Source organism: Ctenopharyngodon idella, chromosome 24 (assembly GCF_019924925.1).
Source record: "Ctenopharyngodon idella isolate HZGC_01 chromosome 24, HZGC01, whole genome shotgun sequence".
Lineage (NCBI taxonomy): Eukaryota > Metazoa > Chordata > Actinopteri > Cypriniformes > Xenocyprididae > Ctenopharyngodon > Ctenopharyngodon idella.
The window spans coordinates 85,806-99,394 of NC_067243.1; the positions used below are offsets into that span (position 1 = coordinate 85,806).

Consider the following 13,589-nt stretch of genomic DNA (forward strand, 5'->3'; position numbering starts at 1 on the left):
CACCTTACAGCGAGGCCGCGAGCTTCCCAGAGTGAGCTTCTCGAGCTGTTATACAGCTCTCAACTGCTGTTTTCACAGCATTATTTGCCCCGTTGGTTTGCGATTTGGGCCGGTTCCTCTGTGTGTGTGACTCAGGGAGTGAAAAGTGTACCTGCAGTCACATCGCGGCTGTTCCCTGTGTGCTTCGGCACAAAGAACAAGAGCTTCTAAAAGAGCTTCACAGACAGACACTGCGTCTTTTTCAAGAGGGCTCTGGACATGAAGATGAGGCTGAGCGTCCCACGGTTGTGATGTGCTCATGCTGAATCAGATTCAGAGTTAACGACCATGCTTTCCCGGGCCCCTGGGGGCGTGGTGTGACGCGTACTCGCCTTGCCCCGCCCCCTGTCTTAGCCTGGACGTGCATGAAAAACTTGGCAGTTTAGAAGCCTTTCTTGGTGCCAAATATGGAACACCAAAAGGGTCATATCTGCATTAAGTTTTTTCTCTCTCACTACCCTCTGTGGTGGGGTGGCAGTGCTACGGGCACACCACCTCTGCCCTGCATGGGTCTTGGCCCCCGGCAAGTCTGTGGAAGGCCAAAGCACTCATTGCATATGGGTAGTTCTGAGTCGGGGTTGAGCTACGCATGATGCAAGTCATAGCGCAGGCCCCTGGCCAGACAATGTCTACCATGGTGGTCCGGAAACACCCCTGGCTAGCCTTGCAGAGGTGTGTCATCGTCTAAGTACGCTTTCTCGATGCTCTCATCTCACAAGCTGGCCTAAAATCCAGCCCGCTCAGCCCGCAGCCAAGCCACTTGGCTAGCGAGAAGCGGTCCTGGAGAAACTGGTGACCTGGAGCTGAGGTAAACAGTTCTTCGGGAGACGATGCCCGCATCGCTCCCTCCCCGGAGGAGGGCCGGGTGGAGAATTTTGGTTTGTTCCGCCGCTGGCTCTCCGGAGACCAGCGGTGCCCACGGAGTAGAACTGTTTTCTGACCCTCCAGGTCCCAAGAGGGCGCGGCTGGCAGTGCGCGAGGCCCCACCTCGCCACTCTCAGCCCCCTCTCACTTCGCCAGCAGGTCCCAGTGTGTTGGTTGAGGCCGCCTCCCATGTGCCGTCTCCCATTCACACTGCCACCTTGCAGAGTCTGACCACACTACGGGCCGCTATGCCGTCCGAGTCGGGTCCAGCACTCTACCTCGCTGCCCCACGCCCGGTACGTCTGTGGTCCATTTGGTCCCGCTGGTTCGGTGTCTGGAAGCCTGGCTAGCGCTTTCCAGCCCGTCCCGCTGGCTCATTTGTACCATCAGACTCGGCTATGCGATTCAGTTCGCCCGGCGTCCCCCGGTGTTCAGGGGTGTCCATTACACTCGTGTGTCCCTGGACAATGCACCTGTTCTCTGGGCGGAGATTGCTGTCCTCCTGGCGAAGGATGCAGTCGAGCCGGTCCCTCCAGCCGATTTGAAGTCAGGGTTCTCCAGCCCCTACTTCATTGTACCCAAGAAGGGCGGTGGGCTACGGCCAATCCTGGATCTGCGTGTCCTGAATCGGTCCCTTCTCAGGCTGCCGTTCAAGATGCTTATGCAGAAGTGCATTTTCAAATGCATCCGTCCCCAGGATTGGTTGGCAGCGATCGACCTGAAGGACGCGTACTTTCATGTCTCGATTCTGCCTCGTCACAGACTCCTACGGTTTGCGTTCGAGGGTCGGGCATATCAGTACAAAGTCCTACCCTTCGGGCTGGCCCTGTCGCCCCGCGTCTTTACGAAGGTTGCGGAGGCGGCCATTGTTCCGCTCAAGGAACAGGGCGTTCGCATCTCAACTGCCTCGACGACTGGCTCATCCTGGCCAGCTCGTGGGAGCAGTTGTGCGAACACAGGGACATGGTGTTAGCTCACCTCAGTTGGTTGGGTCTTCGGGTCAACTGGGACAAGAGCAAACTCTCCCCCGGGCAGAGGATCTCTTATCTCAGTAGGGAACTGGATTCGGTCGCCTGGACCGCGCGCCTCTCCGAGGAGCGCGTCCAGTCAGTGTTGACCTGCCTGAGTACGCTCAAGCGCAGGACGGCGGCCCCACTGAAACTCTTTTTTTAGAGGCTCCTGGGGCATATGGCATCCGCAGCCGCAGTCATGCCGCTCGGATTGCTTCATATGAGGCCGCTTCAACACTGGCTCCGCGGCCGGGTCCCGAGATGGGCGTGGCAGCGCGGTACGTTCCGTGTCCCCGTGACACCGAACTGCCGTCGCACCCTCACCAAGTGGTCAGACTCTTCGTTCCTGCGGGCTGGAGTTCCCCTCGAACAAGTGTCCAGGCATGCTGTGGTCCACACAGATGCCTCTGCCACGGTGTGGGGGGCCACGTACAACGGGCATGCAGCATCGGGTCTGTGGACGGGGCCCCAACTGCATTGGCATATCAATTGCCTCGAGTTGCTAGCAGTACGTCTTGCACTGGGCCGCTTCCAGGAGCTGTTGACAGACAAGCACGTACTGGTCCGCTCGGACAACACTGCGGCCGTTGCGTACATCAACCATCAGGGTGGTCTACGCTCCCGCCGTATGTCGCAACTCGCCCGCCATCTCTTGCTATGGAGTCAGAAGCATCTGAGGTCGCTTCGTGCCATTCACGCCCCAGGCGTGCTCAACCGTGCAGCCGACGAGCTCTCACGGCAGCCTCCGCTTCCGGGCGAATGGCGACTCCGTCCCCAGGTGGTCCAGCTGATCTGGCAGCGCTTTGGCGAGGCACAGATAGATCTGTTCGCCTCCCGGAGACTGCCCACTGCCAGTTCTATTCCCTGACCGGCGGCACGCTCGGCATGGATGCCCTGGCAATCAGCTGGCCCCGGGGCCTACGCAAATATGCGTTTCCCCCAGTGAGCCTTCTCGCACAGCTCCTGTGCAAAGTCAGGGAGGACGAGGAGCAGGTCTTGTTAGTGGCTCCATACTGGCCCACTCGGACCTGGTTCTCGGACCTTACGCTCCTCGTGACAGCACCTCCCTGGCCCATTCCTCTGAGGAAGGACCTCCTGACTCAGAGACGGGGCACCCTCTGGCACCCGCGTCCCCACCTGTGGAAACTCCATGTGTGGTCCCTGGACGGGACGCGGAGGTTCTGAGTGATCTCCCGCAAGCGGTCGCAGACACCATCACTTCCGCTAGAGCTCCTTCTACGAGGAACCTCTATGCGCTGAAGTGGAACCTATTCGTCGAATGGTGTTCCTCTCAACCAGAGCGAGAGGACCCCCGATCATGTTCGGTCAGAACCGTGCTTTCCTTTCTGCAAGAGGGCCTGGAGCGAAGGCTGTCTCCCTCCACCCTCAAGGTGTATGTTGCCGCTGTCGCCGCACATCACTATGCAGTTGATGGTAAATCGCTAGGGAAGCACGATCTGATCGTCAGGTTCTTGAGGGGGGCGAGGAGACTAATCCTCCCTGGCCCCCCTCTGTACCCTCTTGGGATCTGACCCTGGTTCTTACATCTCTCCGGGGTCGTCCCTTCGAGCCTTTGCAATCAGTCGAGTTAAAAGTACTGTCCTAAAGACCGTCCTCCTGGTTGCATTGGCCTCGCTCAAGAGGGTAGGGGACCTGCACGCATTTTCGGTTGACGAATCGTGCCTGGAATTCGGGCCCGGTGACTCTCACGTTATCCTGAGACCCCGGCCTGGATATGTGCCCAAGGTTCCTACCACTCCCTTTCGAGATCAGGTAGTGAACCTGCAAGCGCTGCCTTCGGAGGAGGCAGACCCAGCCCTAGCTTTGCTCTCTCCCGTCCACGCTCTGCGCCTGTACGTGGACAGAACGCGAAGCTTTAGGACCTCAGATCAGCTCTTTGTCTGTTACGGAGGCCAGCAGAAGGGAAAGGCTGTCTCCAAGCAGAGGATGGCCCACTGGATAGTGGACGCCATCGCCCTGGCGTATGAGTCCCAGGGCGTGCCTTGCCCGCTCAGGTTGAGAGCCCACTACACCAGAGGAGTGGCCTCTTCCTGGGCGCTGGCGCACGGCTCCTCGCTGACAGATATCTGTAGAGCTGCGGGCTGGGCGACACCTAACACGTTCGCTAGATTCTATAGCCTTCGTGTAGAACCGGTATCTTCCCGTGTACTCGCTTCCACCAGCCGGTAGACGCGAAGAGCCCGTTCTAGTGTCGGCTTGCAATGCCACTCCCGCCCCCTGGGCCGGATACGTGCATCCTTTTTACTCCAGTCGAGTTCCCCGCTTGGCGAACCCTGTCGAGTTCCTCCGCCTCCCCCTTCGGCTCGGACATTGCGGAGTGTCTGATGCCAGGCCAAACCTCCGTCACCGACGTTGACGTTTGGCTGGGTTCCACATGTCGTGACCCCTCCACGTGAGCGGTCCCATGTGTGTATTTGTCCACGGTCAACTCCCTACGGCGAGCCCGTGTCTTTCCCTAGCAGAGCCAGCTCTGCTGTCACCTGTCAGATGAGTCTCCCCCCTACCCAGGTGGAGCCATCCCAGGGACTCCATATGCGTACTGCCCACGGCCAGTCCATATGTGTACTCTCCACGTAAATTCCTCCCCTACAGGTGGGTAGTGGTCTCCGCAGCGTCCCCTACGGGTTCGCTTCCCCAGTGTAGTCTAGTTTACTTAGTGGGTATGTCGGAACAGCAGTAGACTCTCTCGGCGTAAGCTCGCCCCCTTCCCCGTCCCACTGGTGCGCCGGGTGGCTAGAGCTTGCGCTGGGCACTGGAAGGGGTTCATACTGTGGCGCTTTATTTGGGATCCCAATTCGTCGGTCACTACTGACGTACGTCGAACGTGACCGACTGAAAGGGAACGTCTCGGTTACGTATGTAACCCTCGTTCCCTGAAGGAGGGAACGGAGACGTACGTCCCGTCGCCACAGTTGCTGTACCCTCGCTGTAGTGCAGACTAGGTTGTCTCCTCAGCGAAAAACAGAGTGCGATTGCATCTGCTCCCCTATTTATACCACCTGGCGGGGGCGGTGCGCATTATGCAAATATCGCACGCCAACTTCATTGGCCTGTTGTAGTTCACTCGAAGCTGATAGGGCTCTCTAGCGATATCCCAAATTCGTCGGTCACTACTGACGTACGTCTCCGTTCCCTCCTTCAGGGAACGAGGGTTACATACGTAACCGAGACGTTCTTGTGACTGTTCATTTCTAGCAGTACAGATATTCTACAAACACTCTATACAAGTATTAAATAAAGTAAACAAAGTTCTTCGGTCAAGGCAATATCAGCAATAGTTCTGGTGTCGGAGAAGCTCTTCAGGTGGTCACGAAGCAGCATCTGCAGTAATCTTCACATTTCAGCCTTTTCTAGACAATCTGACCTCTTGAAGTCTTCTTCTTTGGATTTCCCCTCATAACTTAAGTCTTGAGGTGTCATGAGCTCCAGGAATGTTTTCAGGACTCGTCTATATAAAGCCTTTTGCCTCCTTTGTTCTCAGACGTTTCCCGTGTCTCGTCTTGCAAGACATCATCTAACGGTAATTACCTGCTTTTCTACTTTATTTAGCAAAGCTCTTCATAATACATGTTTTTTTTTTTCTCTATTCTACCAGCATGATCTCAATAAATGCTTAAAACAACAGACTTGTAGCTTCTTTCTTAATAAACTATTTTCTTAATAAACACATCTCACATACAGAAGAGGTATACTTGTAACCAGGGCTGGAAATGGCTGAGATTCACTGGGGGCACTCTAGATGGGAAGATTTTGTTTGGCACCGGATGTCACCTGTTGGAGTTTGGGTTCTTTGCCACTGTCACCTGTGGCTTGCTTAGTTGGGGACACTTGATATTCAACAATGTTTTTGATCTGCCTGCATTGACACCATTCTATGCAAACTACATTAATAACTATTGATTTTTACAATGGAATGAATCAATAATGAATTTACTTAAGCTGGACAATAACACCATTTTCTTTAAGAGCTGCTGTGCAGCCAAAATTATTTACCTGTCATCACTGTAAAGCTGCTTTGACACAATGTGCATTGTAAAAAGCACTATATAAATAAAGGTGACTTGACTTGAAGTTTTAAGTTACTTTCAAAAGGTGTTTTACTCTATTTTGTTCACTTCCATTTGGGATGGGGGGACTGGTTGTCCCCCTCAGTTGCGAGGAGTTTGGGTTTCCTCCCTCGTGAGGTTTATTTATTTGTTTGTTGCTTTATTTTTGTTGCTTCATTTTTGCAAAATGGCCCACACGAATATTTTTCTGACCACTTTTTTTCAGTGGTATAAATTGAACTTTTCATTAAAATGTCATTAAGTGTAAATGACCATTAAATTCCCAATCTCTGAAGTAGGCTGTCATCTTTACCTCCAACCATAGAGGGCAGTGTTGCCATAGAATACCTGAGAAAGGCTTTCACAAGAAAGGACTTTATTATTGAAAATGTTACAAAAAAAAAAAAAAAAAAACCTTTTGTTTGTTTTGGTTGACTTATAATTCTCACTGCATACTGCATACTTTAGTGTTTACATTTTTTACCACACATGCCTTTATTTTGAAGTCTGGAAAAGGAAGTGCAGCGGCACCCTGTGTGTACATTGGCGCACTTTTTACGCGAAGCGTCATTCTGATTTAATGTTACCAGAGAAAGGATGAACTTTTGGGTACACACTGTACAAATGTTTGTTTAAAAAGGTTTCTTTCTACATCTTAGCTCCTGGCTGAAGGGCACAAGGTACCGTTTTAATTTTATGTTGTGTGGTAAACTTTGAAGGACTTTGAAGTGTTTATTTTATTGATCTCTTTTATTTGCTAATGTTGTTATGCACAGTGTAGTATTGCCTCGTCAGTGTTTCTCTTGATTTACACTCCAAATAGATTGTTTACATTAAATCAGCACTTTATTTGGTAATTTTATATAATTTATTTATGTTTTTCTCTCTAAATTGAGATAGTTTTACCAAAATTAATTCATTGTTAACCCAGGTGTTTCATATAACGTAGTTAACATCGCACTCTAAAGGGAGATTGTTGTAATTAAAACAATTCATGAAATCATATAGGTTATTACATTAGCCTGTATACTAAAATGTGATTTATTGTCACATTATTTATGGTGTAAGCCAGTTAATTGCAAATGTGTATTCGTTTATAGGTTTATGGATATTTGTATACAATTAGCAGGCAGATGTCTAATATTGTTTGTTTGTTTGTTTTTATTCAGCTCTTGTTTTTGGAAATTTGAATTCTTTATAAACATCAGTTCCTGAGAGTAAATCACATCTGTTCAGCCGGGAATGCTACATTAAGTATTAATACTCAAACAGAAGATCAGATAATAGACAATTTCAAATTCAAAAAGGGACGAACCCAGCGCTGGGTTGTTTTTTGTAACCTAAATTTTGGTGTAAAATGACTACATTGCAGTATTTAAACTAACCCAAATGGGTTTTTAATTAAACCCAGAAATCTTAGACATTATAAAATCACTTGTACACACAGAATGACTAACAAAAGGTAAAAATGTATTAAAAACAAGAACAAGGGCAAACGTGGTCAAAAGTAACAACATGCATGTGAGATCAGAAAAGAATTGCAAATCAACAGCCACACAGTTATACAGATAAATTAAATTGTTTTTCACATTTCAGTGAACAGTGATGAATATAAATGACCAAATAAGACTGCAAAAAAAAAATATATATTATCCACCGCCAACGAAAACACTACACTATAAAATTATTCACTGGTTTCAACTTTAAGTAATTGTATTAAATATTGCAATAATTTATTCAAGCAAACAAAGGTAACAAGTTAACTTCCAAAGTTCACTCAATTTCAAACTTATAACTATAAATCCATAACCTTAAGTTGTTTACAAAACTACTTGGTAATAATTATCTAAAATCTCTATTGTTGCCTAAAATATGGAGTTATATTATATTACATTATATTATATTATATTACATTATATTACAGGTGCTGGTCATATAATTAGAATATCATCAAAAAGTTCATTTTTTTATTATAAATTATTTTTAAAAATGAAACTTTCATATATTCTAGATTCCCCACATGTAAAGTAAAACATTTCACACAAAGTTTTTTTTTTAAATTTTGATGATTAGAGCGTACAGCTCATGAAAGTCCAAAATCCAGTATTTCAAAATATTAGAATATTTCCTAAGATCAATCAAAAAATGGATTTGCAAAACAGAAAAGTTCAAGTTCTTTAAAGTATGTTCTTTTGTGCACTCAATACTTGATCGGCAGGACATATTACAGCAAATGACTTGCTCCTAGCACAAATTACTGCATCAGTGAAGTGTGGCATGGAAGTGATCAGCCTGTGGCACTGCTGAGGCACTATTGAGCCTTCAGATCATCTGTATATTGTTGGATCGACTGTTTCTCATTTTCTCTTGAAAATATCCCATAGATTTAGGTCAGGCATATTGGCTGGCCAGTAAAGCACAGTAATATCATGGTCAGCAAACCACTTGGAAGTGGTTTTTGCACTGTGGGCAGATGCTAAAGTCCTGCTGGAAAAGGAAATCAGCATCTCCATAAAGCTTGTCAGCAGATGGAAGCATAAAGTGCTCCAAAATCTCCTGGAAGATGGCTGCATTGACTTTGCACTTGATAAAACACAATGGACCAACACCAGCAGACGTCACGGCCCCCCCAAATCATTACTGACTTCAGAAACTTCACACTAGACTTCAAGCAGCTTGGATTCTGTGCCTCTCCAGTCTTCCTTCAGACTCTGGGACCATGATTTCAACATGAAATGCAAAATTTACTTTTATCTGAAAAGAGGATTTTCGACCACTGTTCACTGTCCAGTTCTTTTTCTCCTTAGCCCAGGTAAGATGCTTCTGACGTTGTTTCTGGTTCAGAAGTGGCTTGGTAGTCCTTTTCCTGAAGATGTCTGAGTGTGGTGACTCTTGATGCGCTGACTCCGGCTTCATTCTACTCATTGTGAAGCTCTCCCAAGTGTTTGAATTGGCTTTACTTGACAGTATTCTCAAGCTTGCGGTCATCCCTGTTGCTTGTGCACCTTTGCCTACCCAATTTCTTCCTTCCAGTCAACTTTGCATTTAATATGCTTTGATACATCACTCTGTAAACAGCCACCCCATTCAGTAATGACCTTCTGTGACTTACTCTTTTTGTGGAGGGTGTCAATGATTGTCTCCTGGACCATTGCCAAGTCAGCAGTCTTCCCCATTAGTGTGGTTTCAAAGAACAAGAGATACCCGGAAGTTATACTGTAGGGATGGTCATTTAATGAAACTCAAATGTAAATATTCTAATATTTTGAGATACTGGATTTTGGACTGTCATTAGCTGTACGCTCTAATCAACAAATTTAAAAAAAAAAACTTTTGAAATGTTTTACATTACATGTAGGGAATCTAGAATATATGAAAGTTTCATTTTTTAAAATAATTTACAATAAAAAAACGAACTTTTTCACGATATTCTAATTATATGACCAGCACCTGTATATTATATTATATTATATTATATTATATTATGAGTTTTACTAACACAAGTTAACATGACTAATTTATTTTTTTTTTTTACAAACATGACTGAACACAAATAAACCACAACATTAACGCTGACATTATAACATTTGTTAGTTATAGAGTTCTCTGAGGCAAGTATACATGTGAAAGAATGTGAGTTTGAATGAGTGTGTGAATTCCTCCACTAAACAACAATGAACAAGCATTGAACATTTGTCAGATTATATGCTAAAAGTTCGTTGAGTCCATGAATACATATAGAACACGCGTCACTGCCAATTTTCATGACCTCCTTAGTATAACTGATGTCCAGTCATGAAGAAGCTCCATCAGCACAGCAAAGGCACGCAACCTCCCTTAAATTGTCCAGAACAATCTTCTCCTTTAAAAGCACGGTCACATCAGTGATCTTCATTGGGGAAGGTCATTCTCCTTTTTGACCAGTATTCATCCCTGTCATCACCTGTTCATCATTGGGTTAAAAGGAGGAAAAAGAAAATTACTAAGGAACACAAAACAAATTCCTAAAACATTTGATGGTTAAAACTGAGTAATTTCCAGACAGGTGCATCCACATCAGTAAGGGTAGGTCAATAGTCTGTTTAATCACTTCAAACACTTAATGTAGTTGTTTAATGTATCTTCTACCACAGCACACTAGAATGCTACAATGGCAGCACCAGTGAGTGCATTTAATTCAATTATTATTGACCAACACAAATGATTCATGATTCAAAAATTGAGCTGGGCGATATGGCCAAAAATATTGTCACAATACTTTTTTCCATATCATACGATAGCGATATTTATCACGATAATCAAATACCATTAATGGGGCAGGAAATTCTACATATTTGTTAGAACTTGAGAACAAATGCAAACAATTTATTTACAGTTAAACTCCACAGAGTAAGTTGCCTTTTAATTTAGGGCCCCATTCTGTTTTCCATTATATTTTTCTGGATTCTATGTTTTATGATTTAAAGGGTTAATTCACCCAAAATGAAAATAATGTCATTAATTACTCACCCTCATGTCGTTCTACACCCGTAAGACCCGTAAGATATCTTCAGAACACAAATTAAGATATTTTGATTAAATCCGATGGCTCAGTGAGGCCTGCATTCAAAAGCAATGACATTTCCTCTCTCAAGATCCATAAAGGTACTAAAAACATATTTAAATCAGTTCATGTGAGTTCAGTAGTTCTACCTTAATATTATAAAGCAACGAGAATACTTTTTGTGTGCCAAAAAAAAACAAAATAACGACTTTTCAACAATATAGTGATGGCCGATTACGAATTGAATCAGTGACTCGGAGCGCCAAAGTCACGTGATTTCAGCAGTTTAGCCGTTTGATAGGAGATCCGAGTCACTGATTCGATTCGTAAAGCTCCGAAGCAGTGTTTTGAAATCGGCCATCACTATATTATTGAAAAGTCGTTATTTTGTTTTTTTGGCGCACAAAAAGTATTCTTGTCGCTTTATAATATTAAGGTAGAACTACTGAACTCACATGAACTGATTTAAATATGTTTTTAGTACCTTTATGGATCTTGAGAGAGGAAGTACCATTGCTTTAATGCAGGCCTCACTGAGCCATCGGATTTAATCAAAATATCTTAATTTGTGTTCTGAAGATGAACGAAGGTCTTACGGGTGTAGAACGACATGAGGGTGAGTAATTAATGACATTATTTTCATTTTTGGGTGAACTAGCCCTTTAATTTAGGGGCCAGTGGCTCCCTACACAGCATGTAGTGTGGAGTCCAGTGAGATGTTTTTCTGTCATTATGAAGCTTAACAGTTAGCATGCCAAAAAATTATTTAAATAAAAATATAAATAACTACTTTTTTGTTGAAGTATTAAAACAGACATGACATACCTCACACATTCTGATGAACTTGGAGGGCTGCTCTTTAAAGTATTAGTTCACACATAAAAGAAAATTGTCATAATTTACTCTCCCTCATGTCGTTCCAAAACCGTAAGACTTTTGCTAATCTTTGAAACACAAATGAAGATATTTTTAATATTCTCTCAATTTTTTGTCCATCCATTGCAAGTCTGGGAGTCCAACATTTTCAAATTTTCTGAACAGACATGATTGCTTTTTATGATATGGACAGATATAATTTAGGATTTTATTCATATATAAATATTGGTATGGATTACTACAATAACTTTGCATTTGTGAAGCCTAAAAATACTGATTATCTAGACTGTAAATGGATAAAAATAAATAAATAAAAAAGATGAGAATATTAAAATTATCTTCATTTGTGTTCCATGGATGGACAAAAGTCTTATGGGTTTGTAAAGACATGAGGTTGCGTAAATGGTGACAATTTTTATTTTTGTGTGAACTATTCCTTTAAGAAAGGAAGACCAAGGGCTCCTCTCCACAGTTGGTTTGAGTTCTGCAATGAATAACACGGACATCAGTTATTTTAAAAAATGTCAAGAAGTCATACTGTTGTTGCATAAACATTTTAAGTAACGTTAAACAGGCAGAAGACAACAGAAACATTCATTTTCTAAAAATAAACTGACATAAACTCAAAAGAATGAAGCTCTCCTTAGGTCTCTGGCTTGATCTACAAAAACAAACATGGTTTTATCAAAAAACAACTGATAACGACGTGGAATTTTAAACTTACCATGAATCGTCTTTCCCTCTCTTCTGAAGAAGCTGAGAAGATCACACATCCTCGCACAGCAGTGAACACACAAAGCGCAACAAGTCTGAAATATTACATGCAAAACATTAATTTTAACCATTATCGCTTCAACACCATCAAAATAAACCAACCTTTATTACATATCGCAGTTTCATTTTCTTAAAACTATAGGTAACACTTGAGTAATTATGCATTTCATGATCACGTTGAGAGTAAAAAAAAAAGACAATTGCTCACATCTCAGACACTTTAATGTTGATTAGTAATTCATTAGTAATTCTTTATAATTTGTCATAGTTACATATTAGTTATTAATGATGCCAATCTCATTCTTTAATTATTGATTAGCTAATAAGGAACTATCTTAGAACTAAATTCGATATTACTTACTGATTAAGCTTGTTTCTATATTAGTTAATAGTAGTAGCTGAAGTGTTAAAGTAGTACTACTCATTAGTCCTGCATTACTTCCTGCATAGTTACTTATTAATGACGGACCATTATTCTAAAGTGTTACTGCATTCTGCTCTTTTTGGATCGTTTATACATGCTAACTGTGACAATATCCTATATTTCTCATTCATTCTTTTATCATGTGCTGATATAACACTGTTTAAAGAAATATATTTCATGAGTTGTGAAAACTGCTACATTCCTCCAAAGCACAAGAGTACATGATTTAAATAGAGAGAGTCACTTTGCATTGTCACACATGCTTCAGTGCTCTGAGAGTGTTTATAGTGCTGTGAGTTTAACACTTCATGACTGAGAGCAGAACAGAACACAATCTTCATCATCACACAAGACAAAAGAACAACAATGAACAAAATCACCTTCTTCATCTGGACTCTGACTGTGTGTATTCAAGGTAAATGTTTAAACAAAATTTAATGCTAAATATAATAATATCTTTAACAGTAAATCTAACACAAATATCCTGCTTCTAACAGGTTTCAGTGGACAGGTGACTGTGACTCAGACTCCTTCTGTAAAAATGGTTCAGATTGGTGAATCAGTCACTATAAACTGCAAAACAAACACAGCAGTGGTTGATGGCTGTACAGGTTCATATACTTGTATGGCCTGGTACCAGCAGAAACCTGGAGAAGCTCCTAAACTCCTCATACATGCAGCATCAATCCGTCATACTGGAACTCCATCTAGATTCAGTGGCAGTGGATCCAGAACTGATTTCACTCTGACCATCAGTGGAGTCCAGACTGAAGATACAGGAGATTATTACTGTCAGAGTTACCACAGTGGTCCAGTGTTCACACAGTGATAAAGAGTGGTACAAAAACCTCGGTCAGTCAGACGTCACAGTGATGCACTGATACAGCTGAGAGATACTGCAGCTGCTCATACAACACAATCACACACAACACTGATCACAGACAAACACTAATAACACTAGATCATCTAAATGAACATCAATCAGTCAGTGT

The 13,589-nt window shown here is 43.6% G+C and overlaps 1 long non-coding RNA gene across 1 annotated transcript; it reads left to right on the plus strand.

Annotated features, from left to right (window-relative positions):
- Positions 1 to 12,689: 12,689 nt before the first annotated feature.
- On the plus strand, positions 12,690 to 13,253 carry LOC127506570 (uncharacterized). The gene is made up of 2 exons (XR_007928031.1): positions 12,690 to 13,012; positions 13,095 to 13,253. It is a non-coding gene; the product is annotated as an uncharacterized LOC127506570 (long non-coding RNA).
- The last annotated feature ends 336 nt before the right edge of the window (positions 13,254 to 13,589 follow it).